Consider the following 10802-nt stretch of genomic DNA (forward strand, 5'->3'; position numbering starts at 1 on the left):
AGCCAATATCAAGAGTTGGTGACTTAACTGACTAAACCACCCAGGTGCCCCTAAGATTTGAGACTTTGTAACTAACAATAACATCCTGAATTACTATATGGCTTTTTCTCCCAATTTGGTTAGACATTTCACCTCAAAGTCTTCTTAAGTTTATATAATTTTCAAGCATAAAACCTCAGAGAACTTCTTAAAGGATTTAAGTGATATCAGGAAGTATAAGTCTTGTGCCACCAATAAATGCTGAAAAATAAATATTCATCTCTAAAGTCTAAATTAGGAAAAAGAAATCTTTATAATGTCAGATCGCTCCATAAAATATTACTAAGCGTCCTGGAATTTGCTATAGTTTAAAACTCATACATCGTCATAAAACCATTCTCTAGAATATAAGTCCCAAGAGGACAGAGAAGTTTGTTTACCCTCCTAATGCCTCCCAAACCTTCAGCAGAGTGCAGCCTTGAGCGAGTGCCCAATGGGTATTTGTTGAGTGAATTCCCTCCTTTAACATGTAAACATTTATATACAAAGTATGTTAAATGCTTATAAAACTTTCTATGTGCTTTATTTATGAATTACTTCATCATATTTCAACTCAAAAGAAAATATGATTATCTATTGGTTCTCTGATAGCAAATATATAACTGATTTAAAGTGAGAGAGGGTGCCTGGTTGGCTTACTCGTTAGAGTGTGTGACTCTTGATCTTGGGGTTGTGACTTTGAGCCTCATGAGGGGTCTGTAGAGATTACTGAAAAATAAAATCTAGGAGCACCTGGATGGTTCAGTCAGTTGAGCATCTGACTTCAGCTTGGATTCTGATCTCGTGATTCGGGAGTTCAAGGCCCGTGGCAGGCTTTTTGGTGACAGGTCAAAGCATGCAGCCTGCTTCGGATTCTGTGTCTCCCTCTCTCTGCCTCGCCCCTACTCATTCTCTCTCTCTTTCTCCTTCTGTCTCTCTCTCAAAAATAAACTTAAAAAAAAAAAAATATAAAAAGTGAGAAATGGCCAAGTAAGAAATTAAGGTAAGATTTATTTCAGGTCAACAATTCATTATATTCTCTTTCTTTTCCTTTTTTTAAAAATGTTTTTTAAATTTATTTTTGAGGGAGTCACATGAGCAAGGAGGGGCAGAGAGAGAGACAGAGAGAGAGAGGGACAGAGGATCTGCAGCAGGCTCTGTGCTGACAACAGAGAGCCCAGTGTGGCGCTCAAACTCACAAACCATGAGATCAGGTGCCCTTCATTATAATGTCTTTTAATGAAGGTTAGTTCCCTTAGGCTTGTAAATTATAGCCATGTACTAGTTTTTGCTGAAGTAGTGGTATTGTGTTACATTCATGGTTCCGTCAGATTAACAGATAAAACACACACAACTTCTAGTAGGAACAAGTCTCCAATATTGCACGGGAGATATGTCTATTAAAAAATTATTCATTATCTATCTGAAATTCAAATTTAACTGGATATCCTGAATTTTCTTCCTCCTAAATTTGACCACCCTATCTTCAAAGTAAGTATCACTGCTCTCCTCTTAAAGCGTGTCACAATCAAATACAGTTGCTTTATACGTAAACCCATAACTGACTATCTGCAAACACAATGTTTTTAGCTTACACTATTTTTCATCATCATTCCTCAGGAAAATAAACAAAGTAAGGAAGAAAATGGCTTCTCAAGGACAGCAGAGGAGTGGCTCTCCACAGGGCCACTCCTCTGTAGTTCTGTGAGGTCAGTGGCTCCCGGGGGCGGTGCCATACCAGGGCCTGGAGTCCTATTCTTTGAGCTAAATGAACGCTATTTCACCTTACAGGCCCTTATCAGTATATTCTTCCAGAAGTTTCTTCTCACTCTGGAAATGCAGTTCCTGACCATGTGGAAACGCTAGAAATTTTAAGAATGCAGCAACAAGGAAATCGTCTTCTCCAAGGCCCGTCTTCCCTCCAGTTAACCCTACANTGCTGAATTCCCCAAATTCTTTAAACAAGAGGCAAAGTCAGAGCCCCCATGCAATGGCTCCAGACCTCAGTATGATTCTTTCCCCTGTTCCCACCCCGCTTCTCCAAACTGATCTCACATGGACATTGAACACTTTTTTTAACTTTGGATAAACAGGTTCGGGGGGCTGGAGGCCTCAGCGTGCAACCTGTAGAGCCTGACAGAGCAACATTCAATGCTAACTGTCCTTAGGTCAGTTACTCAACACCACTGAACCTCAGTCTTCTCATCTATGAAGGGGGGCTATGAGTAGTCGATAGGGTCAAATGAGAGATTAGTGTAAAGTGCCCAGAGATGTAAGTGCTAACTGTTACTATTATTAATATGAAAATATATATTTAAGAATATATGTGTAGAAATTGCTTTCTAACAAGTATTCTTTATTTATTTTAATTTTTTGAAAAATGTCTATTTTTGAGAGCCAGAGATAGAGTGCGAGCAGGGGAGGGGCAGAGAGAGGGAAACGTAGAATCTGAAGCAGGCTGTAGGCTCTGAGCTGTCAGCACAGAACCCAATGTGGGGCTGGAACACACAAACCATGAGATCATGACCTGAGCCGAAGTCAGACACTCAACAGACTGAGCCACCCAGGAGCCCCTGTCTTATTTATTTTTTAAAGTTTATTTCTATTGAGAGAGAGTGCGTGTGTCTGAGCTGGGGAAGGTGAAGGAGAGAGAGACTCGCAAGCAGGCCCCAGCTGCCAGCACAGAGCGCAGCGTGGGACTCGATCTCACGAACCATAAAATCACGACCTGAGCCAAAGTCCAGAGTCAGCCATTTAACCGCTGGAGCCCCAAGTAGTCTACCTGTTCAAGCAGCAAGGAATTCCAACTGGTCTTCAAGGTAACTCAGTAAAGGCTTACGAAAGCCAATCCATACAGTAAGTGTTATTAGAATAATACAGAACTTTAAATTTCATTTTTGGAAAGTATGCTCGGCAGTGGCTTCCCAGCGCTTACAGAAAGATGGAGAAGCGCAGCGTTCCCGCAGAGGATTGGAACACAGCAGGTCAGAATGTCAGGTAGCAGTGATGTCACAAAGGGGCAGGAGGCAGGCAGCCCCACAATTACCCCACCCACCGGATGAGGGGCTACTGTCATCACTCTGCCCTCACGTGAGCTGGGGTCCAGGGAGAAAGCCACGCTGGGAACGGTTTTGTACCTTCTTCTGGACGCTGCACTTCTTTAAATCAGAGAATGTGCACGTCCGCTGTCTCCACCTGTGTGCTGACCATCAGCTCATCTTCGCGCACCATGGCCCGCGGGGCAGATGCCTCTCTCTGCTGTGGGCCTGTTACCCAATCGGTCAGTACTCAAAAAGAATCAGAAGACCCAGCAACGTTGTTTGTTTACTTTTCCTCCATGTCTCCCGCTCTCCCAGGGAGAAGAGGCCTAGCTAAGAACAGAAATCAGCATCTGGAATCTGCTCACTCAAAGAATAATGGATCTATTCTGCTCAAAAAATGCCTTGATTGTTGATTTGTTTACTTCAGCTCCTTTTCTGAAGGAGCGTATCAGAATTTTGGGGACAAAGCAAAATTGGGAGGAGAGAGAGAGAGAGGAAAGAGAGAGAAGGAAGTGTGCGTGCCTGTGTGCAAACAGAGAGCTCTTTTCTCTAAAGGGTTCAAGATTCCCCAGTAATGAGCCTGCCCACCCAACGGAGGCATCCAAACTAGGGTTACTCTTTCCCCAAACCTATGCTTACGCCACCTTTAAAGTGGCTAGCTGGATATGCTGTTACCCATTCATTATCCTGGGCCTTTCTTTGCTCATCTATAAAATGAAGACATTGGATTAGACACAATGTCAGATTTTTCCAGACCTAAAAGCACTCTTTCTTATATTACTGAAACAGGGACAGGGGACTAGAATTCTTCACAATCAAAGCAAGTCAACATCGTGCGTGTGGAAATGCCTTATTAGTACAAAGGACTTACTAGGCATTCATGAAATGTTTCTTTGGCTATTTCAGAAGTAGGAACCAGATTCTATACATTGAAGCAAAATAGCAATGCTCGTTGGTTTTCACCCCCATTCTCTGGAAAAGGTAAACATCAATAGGTAACAGAGATGACCGAGGCTAGAAGCTAGAATACCCTACTGAGTCATTGAACCGCTTTAGAAAGACACTTGGTATTTTTTCCAGGTGCCTTTTCCCACACAATTAGATATAAGGGCAATTCAAATTTTCAAGTCCCTTTTTTTTTGCTTCATGCTTTCTCCCTTACCAAGAAGTGCTTGGCATTTGATTAGGCAAGCTGAGGGTCACAACTTGGCACTGCTGTTTATCAGGTAATTATTTAAATGTGGGGCTAAGCTATTCCATGCTTCATGAAATCTTTCTGTGTAAAAAAAAAAAAATAGTAACAGCCATGACCATGCACTAAGTACTCAGGTATGTTCTGGGAAGGGTTCTAAGTGTTTTGCCAATTGTTACTTAAGCATCCTACATCCTGATGAGAAAGAACCTATTTTTAAAAATTTTTTAAATGTTTTATTTATTTCTGAGAGAGAGAGACAGTGTGAGCAGGGGAGGGTCAGAGAGAGAGAGGGAGATACAGAATCTGAAGCAGTCTCCAGGCCCTGAGCTAGCTGTCAGCACAGAGCCCGACGCGGGGCTTGAACCCACGAACCGTGAGATCATGACCTGAGCCGAAGTTGGATGCTTAACTGACTGAGCCACCCAGGCGCCCCGAGAAAGAACCTATTACTATCATCTCTATTTGGATTTCATCCCAGCGAGAAAAGACCTATCGACCATCTCTGCAAGGGGGGTTCATTTATCCGGTGCCTCGGAGCTGCCCTCCGTAGGGAAAGGATCCAAGATTTGTACAATCCTGACCCTGAAGTTTGTGTTCTCAACCATTCCTGGATTCTGCCACTGACATCTAGTAGATCACCAGCCCTGTGACAGTTTCCTGGCTGTGTGGCCTCATTCATATTCTTGTCTGCCTCCTCACATAGCCAACACTTCAGCAAAGGAATTTGCGGTCATGGAACCGAATTTCTCTGTGCAAAATCTGAGTGTACCACTCCACACATGAGCAAACGTCCAGCACCATATGAGTGTCTGACGGGGCCAGCCTAAGTGTAGCAAAGACACGTCGTGCTTTTCAGACAAGAGATTCTCTTTGGCCTCCCCAGGACCATTTCAAGGACCCAATTGTAATTCACAGGATTTCCCATGAAACACTCAGCTGCCCAAACTAGGCCAGTGTCTATGTCTGAGGTTTCTCTTGCTCCCTGATGAATCTTAAAACTCTCTGAATGTGTAAGAATAGCAACTATTTCCTAAATTCTGATAAGGACTTGACCTTCCTTTCCTCCTCCCAGGTGACTGGCTCGTCCGTACTAAGGTAAAGACCAACGGCACAGCTGGTCGAGAATGGGGAGCGCAGTGTTTTGTGACCTGTGGGGAGGCTCTGGCTGATGGCTTCCTCTGGGATTCCGACTTAATTGTGCCTGTAGGGCGGGCTAAGGGCGCTGGCATGCAGATTTCAGAAGTGTAGACACCGGCATCAGCGGCATAAATGAGATTTTTCAAATTCCTCTCCACCTCCCCTTCTAGGACTAGCTGGCTCTCTGGCTCTGGTGCCTGCCGAGCTGCTTGGGCGAGAGCAGCTGCAGAGAAGGGCCAGGGTGCTGGATGCAGGGGAAAGCACCCGCTCACAGTACTGCCCGGAGACCCTGCTAAGCGGCCTGAGTCCCAAGACTTCTCCAAAAGCCTTGGAAGATGATCACTGCACTTGCATTCTGAAAGGGAGACAAGCAGACAGTTCTAGGATGCTTAGCCGGGCATTTATCAGATGCGATTGTAAACCGGCTGGGGATATGTCACAGGCTGCACATTTCTTGCTGCATGCAAGGAGCCACGTATGGAAACAAAGGGCAACTTCTCTTCTTAGCGCTGGCCCCGGGGCAGTGTGTTCTGAGCACATCTGAAGGGTCATTGCCAGCACCACTGACCACCTGTAGGGTTTGGATCATTGAGGGCTTGCAAGGTGCTCTGTGGCCACTCTGTGGGGACCTATATCCAGGGGCAGTGATCCCTTCCAGGTTATTATGGATCAAGGTAGAGCTGATGCATGTCCTCTGGCTGCTGTTGGTTTAAGTAGACCTTTCACAGCCTGGCATAGAGCCTATGGTTGGTTGAAATCATGTACCATTTGCCTTTGTTGCTCTGCCTAATGCTATTTTTTTTTTTTTTTTTTTTTTTTTTTGCAATGCTAACTTGCTGGAGAAAGGAGCCAAAACTCAGCTCTGGCTCTAGCTGCATCCTGAGTGACTGAGTCCTGTGAAGCTCAATCATAGCAGAATGTCCTTCGCAGCCTTCTTCCAGGGGTAAAGACGTCTAGAGGCTACTTTTGAGCTGTAGAGCCCACAGGCCAATACACTCGGAAGGGATGGATGGCCATGTGTTGCCACTATCAGTAGTAATATCTATATACTGAAGAAAATCTCTTTTTGTGGAAGGCTCTCAGGCCATATTCCAGCATGAAGCAGGGTGGGGCCTGGGTGTCACCCTCTGTGGGGAGGTGTGTGTGCGGGGAGAGGCAAGCTCAGAACTTAGGGCAGAGCCTAGTTTAAAACCTTCAAAAAATGAATTAGATAATCATTCAAATTGGATAGCTTAGTTATATAGCTCCCTGAGGCAGGAAATAAGCCTAAACTGTCTCTTCCAGCTGCATGATTCAATGAAAAGATCATCAGAGAAGAGCTCTATCTACCTTCTAATCTCAAGTAACACTTAAAAACACTTCATTAAGTACATTTTACAAAGGTAGCTCCTCCCTGTTCCATATTCAGTGTTTTTTCCTTTTTTCTTTTCCTGATTCTGTTAGCAGTGTTTCAGATGCTAGGTGGCATCTTTTTCAGAAGGAACTTAAAATAACCAAATTCCTTTAAAAACTACCACTTATTTTTCTTGGTTCTCAACTTGTTTTCCCCTCCACAGATTTCTCTGTTCTTTTCCTTTCACCTGATCCCCAACAGCCCCCTGGGAAACCAGCACCAAGGAGTATACTAATTACAATAAATAGCTTATGCCCCAAGCTGTGGTTTTTTATTCTTAGCCCTTATTTTTGGCTTTCATTTGATTTTAGAGAGCGTTTCAATACTCACTAGACCAGTCACATATTGCCTCTCCCTTCATTTCTCTCTCTCTTTTTTATTTTTTCTCAAGAGTCTGCTTTGCTTAGCTTTCTTGGAGAAAGCTTAGCCTACCTCGTCACAGGGGGTGAATGGTTCTTATGATTCAGAGGCACTGAGGATGGACAGATGCAAGCGAGTAACTTCTATTACTTCTATCAAGTGGAACCCCCCGGAGTTGCCTACTGGACCACTCCTGACCTATAAAAATAAAGTCATGTGGTTTAACCTAATATGTAAGAGGTTGAGGCTCATATTCATATGGTGAACCACAATTCTGTAAGCACCTTTTAGGTAGAAAGATTATTTTGAGGCACCTGGGTGGCTCAGTCAGTTAAGCGTCCAACTTCGGCTCAGGTCATGATCTCACAGTTCATGGGTTTGAGCCCCGCATTGGGCTCTGTGCTGACAGCTCAGAGCCTGGAGCCTCTTTCACATTCTGTCCCCCCCACCCCCACCCCCCGTGTTCCTCCTCCACTCACATTCTGTCTCCCTCCCTCTTTCAAAAATAAAGATTACAAAAAAGACTATCTTCCCCTTTGATAGACTACCTTCAGGCTGAATACCAAATTTTTCTAAAGATGATAATAGCTAGCATTTACTGGACAATGTGCACCTTCTCCTATAACCTTCATTTTGGTTCCATGAGATAAGAATTGGGACTCCCATTTCACATATTGGAACACTGAGACTCAGAGAGGCTGAAAGAAGGCAGGCCTGTCCTCACTCAAGTTCTTGCACAATAGCCTCCTGTTTGCATGAACATCTTGCCCCCTTTTGTTTTTAAGTTTATTTATTCAGAGAGAGAGAGAGAGAGAGAGAGCATGTGTGAGTGTGCGCATGTGCACGTGAGTGAGAGGGGGCAGAGAGGGGGAGAGAGAGAATCCCAAGCCGGCTCTGAGCTGTCAGCACAGAGCCCGATGCCAGACTCGAGCCCACAAAACATGAGATGATGTTAAAAGCTGATATTAAGATGATGACCTGAGCTGATATTAAGAGTTGGACCCTTAACTGACAGAGCCACCCAGCACCCCAACTTCCTGCCCTTTCTAAAGCTCTCCCTAATATTTCTTTTCATCTGATATTGTCTAAAATAAGTTTAGGCAAATTATCTACCACCTGATCTTCAGTAGGCCCAAATGGCCTAAGATATGGCTGTGATGCCTCCCTGTTGATAAAGAAACTGTAGAAAGTGCCATTTATTTATCAACTGTCTCTCATTTCCTCAGGTAGAAATACTTCAACATTATAATTTTTTACAAGTTGTAGGCAGATGACCAATGTGTATGTGCTATAAACACACCAGGAAGCCAGAGCACAAATGTATCGTCGTTTATAGATGCCATCAGATAGAATCTAAGAAATTACATTAACCTGACACATACTTAATGAAGTGCATAATCCTTATTATGTTTCATGGCGATTAGGGATAAATGGGATGCATTCCATGTAAATGACTGTAATTGGCTTGATTGTACACGGTCAAACCAAATGTTTAGGTTTTTTCTTATCACACTTAGTTTTTGTAAGATTTATACAGGGTGTCAGTGTGGACAGTGTCCTCTGATGCATATGTCATTGTTGTCACCATCACTGATCATCATCATCATCTATCATCACGCACGCGCGCGCGCACACACACACACACACACACACTGATCAGCACAGGTGTGGCTCTTGCACTCCTTTCTTCAATGTTGAGGGTCTCCTTTCCCCTCCTCCCAACCCCAGCCTGGGACAGTCGCTTGTGGGGATGTGGCCCTGCTCCTTGTATCTCTCAGCTGGCTGGGCTTCTCCAAACTCATACTCGGAAGGGCTCCTTCAGCAGCCCCTGAAGTTGTGGTTTTCATTCTCCTTGGATGTCCCAGATGCGAAGGCTTGAAATCCTAATCCCTGGGCTCCCTCTCACGCTGTGGACGGGAGGGTGCTAGGGCTAATGTGAGAGAGGAGGAAACACAGCTAGAGCAAGGAGGACGGCAAAGCTGAAGTCCAGGCTGCCGGCTGCGTGTGGGATTTCTGTGTTGCCAGTGACCCTATTCATGCTGGTTTAAACCAAGGGGATCTCATCACTGAAACACTGAAAGTGGATCCAGGTACTTCTGGATGTCCTTGGGGATCCGAGTCTCTCCTTCCCTAAGCTCTGCTCTCCTCTGCACTGATTCTATCGTAGGCAAGCATTTCTGCACGTCCATCAGTAGTGCCGGGCTTATGTCCACCATCTCAGAAACTATAGAAGAAAGTACCTCTTCTTCAGTAGGCCCAGCAAACTTCCTGAGATCAGCTCTGACTTGCCTGGCCCTTATCTGAACTAAGCAGAGAGGCCATGGGAATGTGCTGATCTCATGAATGGCCAGACCTCCATCCCAGGCACATCTTAGAGATGGAGATGGATTTAGTCCCTAGACCACATAGACTGAAAGTGGACCCTAATGGGAAGCAAAGGAAAGCTGGATGTTGTTACCAGAAAAGGGAGGATAGACCAGGGCAGTGAGGATTACAGATGTCCACTCTACGTGGTGAAACAGAGGGCAGAGGATACTAGAAAATGCCTTCAGAGTCCCCATCGCTAGGGCTCAGTGAATAGGAAGGGTTAGGATTATGGTAACAGAAGAGATGGGAGTAGGTATAATCTCAGGGACCCATTCTACTTACTGAGTGGGTCTTTCAAGACTTACTGAATGGGGCTCCTGGGTGGCTCAGTTAGTTAAGCGTTTGACTTTGGCTCAGGTCATGATTTCACAGTTCGTGGGTTCGAGCCCCATGTCAGGCTCTGTGCTGAAAGCTAGCTCAGAGCTTGGAGCCTGCTTCAGATTCTGTATCTCCCTCTCTCCCTGACCCTACCCTGCTCCCACTGTCTCTCTCTCTCCGAAATAATAAAACATTAAAAAAAAAAAAGAATTAAACTGAGCAATTTTACTTTCCTACCCCTTAAAACATCTCCCTCCACTGTATGCTGTTATCTGAAATTTCTTTAACCACGAACAGCCTTTTACCCTAGACATGGAGAAGATGGATTGAAGTACAAATGTCCCGGGAAAGGCAATGCAGAGGTACGTAGGAGTTATAGCCCTGTAGAAATGAACATATCACAGCGTGCCCCACTTTGATAAGGAAAAAGGATGAAAAAGAAGCAGGGAAAGGAGGATGCCGTTCAATGACAAAGGAAAGACGAGATATAGGTGATTAGGAACAGAGACAGTTACAACTGATTCCCCAAATTTGTCAATGTCAGCCCGGTTCACTGAACACCAACAGAGGGCACAACACTCACCTTAGTGGAAATTCTATTACAGAGCATGTTTTTGCTATTGACCCTTCACCTTAAAAACTTCTTAGTTTATTGAATAAGGACCAAACTTTCTGTATCTTAGTATTTGCTCCTAATTGAGAAGTCAGTTGCCTGGACAATCTTGGTCCCGTTAGGCCATGATTTGAGCCAGTGAGAATGTTAGATAGCACACACCACAGGAGACATTCATGGGCTCTGAGCCCGATCAAGAGCCTCGGCATTTCTTAAAAAAAATTTTTTTTAACTTTTTATTTATTTCCGAGAGAGAGAAAGAGAGAGGGTCCTCAGAGAGCAGAGGAGGGTCAGAGAGAGAGGGAGGCACAGAATCTGAAACAGGCTCCAGGCTCTGAGCTGGCTGTCAGCACAGAGCCT

The 10802-nt window shown here is 44.6% G+C and overlaps 1 long non-coding RNA gene across 1 annotated transcript; it reads left to right on the plus strand.

Moving 5' to 3' along the window:
• The first annotated feature begins 2887 nt into the window (after window positions 1–2887).
• Window positions 2888–7374, plus strand: LOC144241546 (uncharacterized). Its single transcript, XR_013338110.1, has 3 exons — window positions 2888–3298; window positions 6238–6334; window positions 7176–7374. It is a non-coding gene; the product is annotated as an uncharacterized LOC144241546 (long non-coding RNA).
• The last annotated feature ends 3428 nt before the right edge of the window (window positions 7375–10802 follow it).

This window comes from Crocuta crocuta, unplaced genomic scaffold, assembly GCF_008692635.1.
Source record: "Crocuta crocuta isolate KB4526 unplaced genomic scaffold, BGI_CrCroc_1.0 scaffold25, whole genome shotgun sequence".
NCBI classification, from domain to species: domain Eukaryota; kingdom Metazoa; phylum Chordata; class Mammalia; order Carnivora; family Hyaenidae; genus Crocuta; species Crocuta crocuta.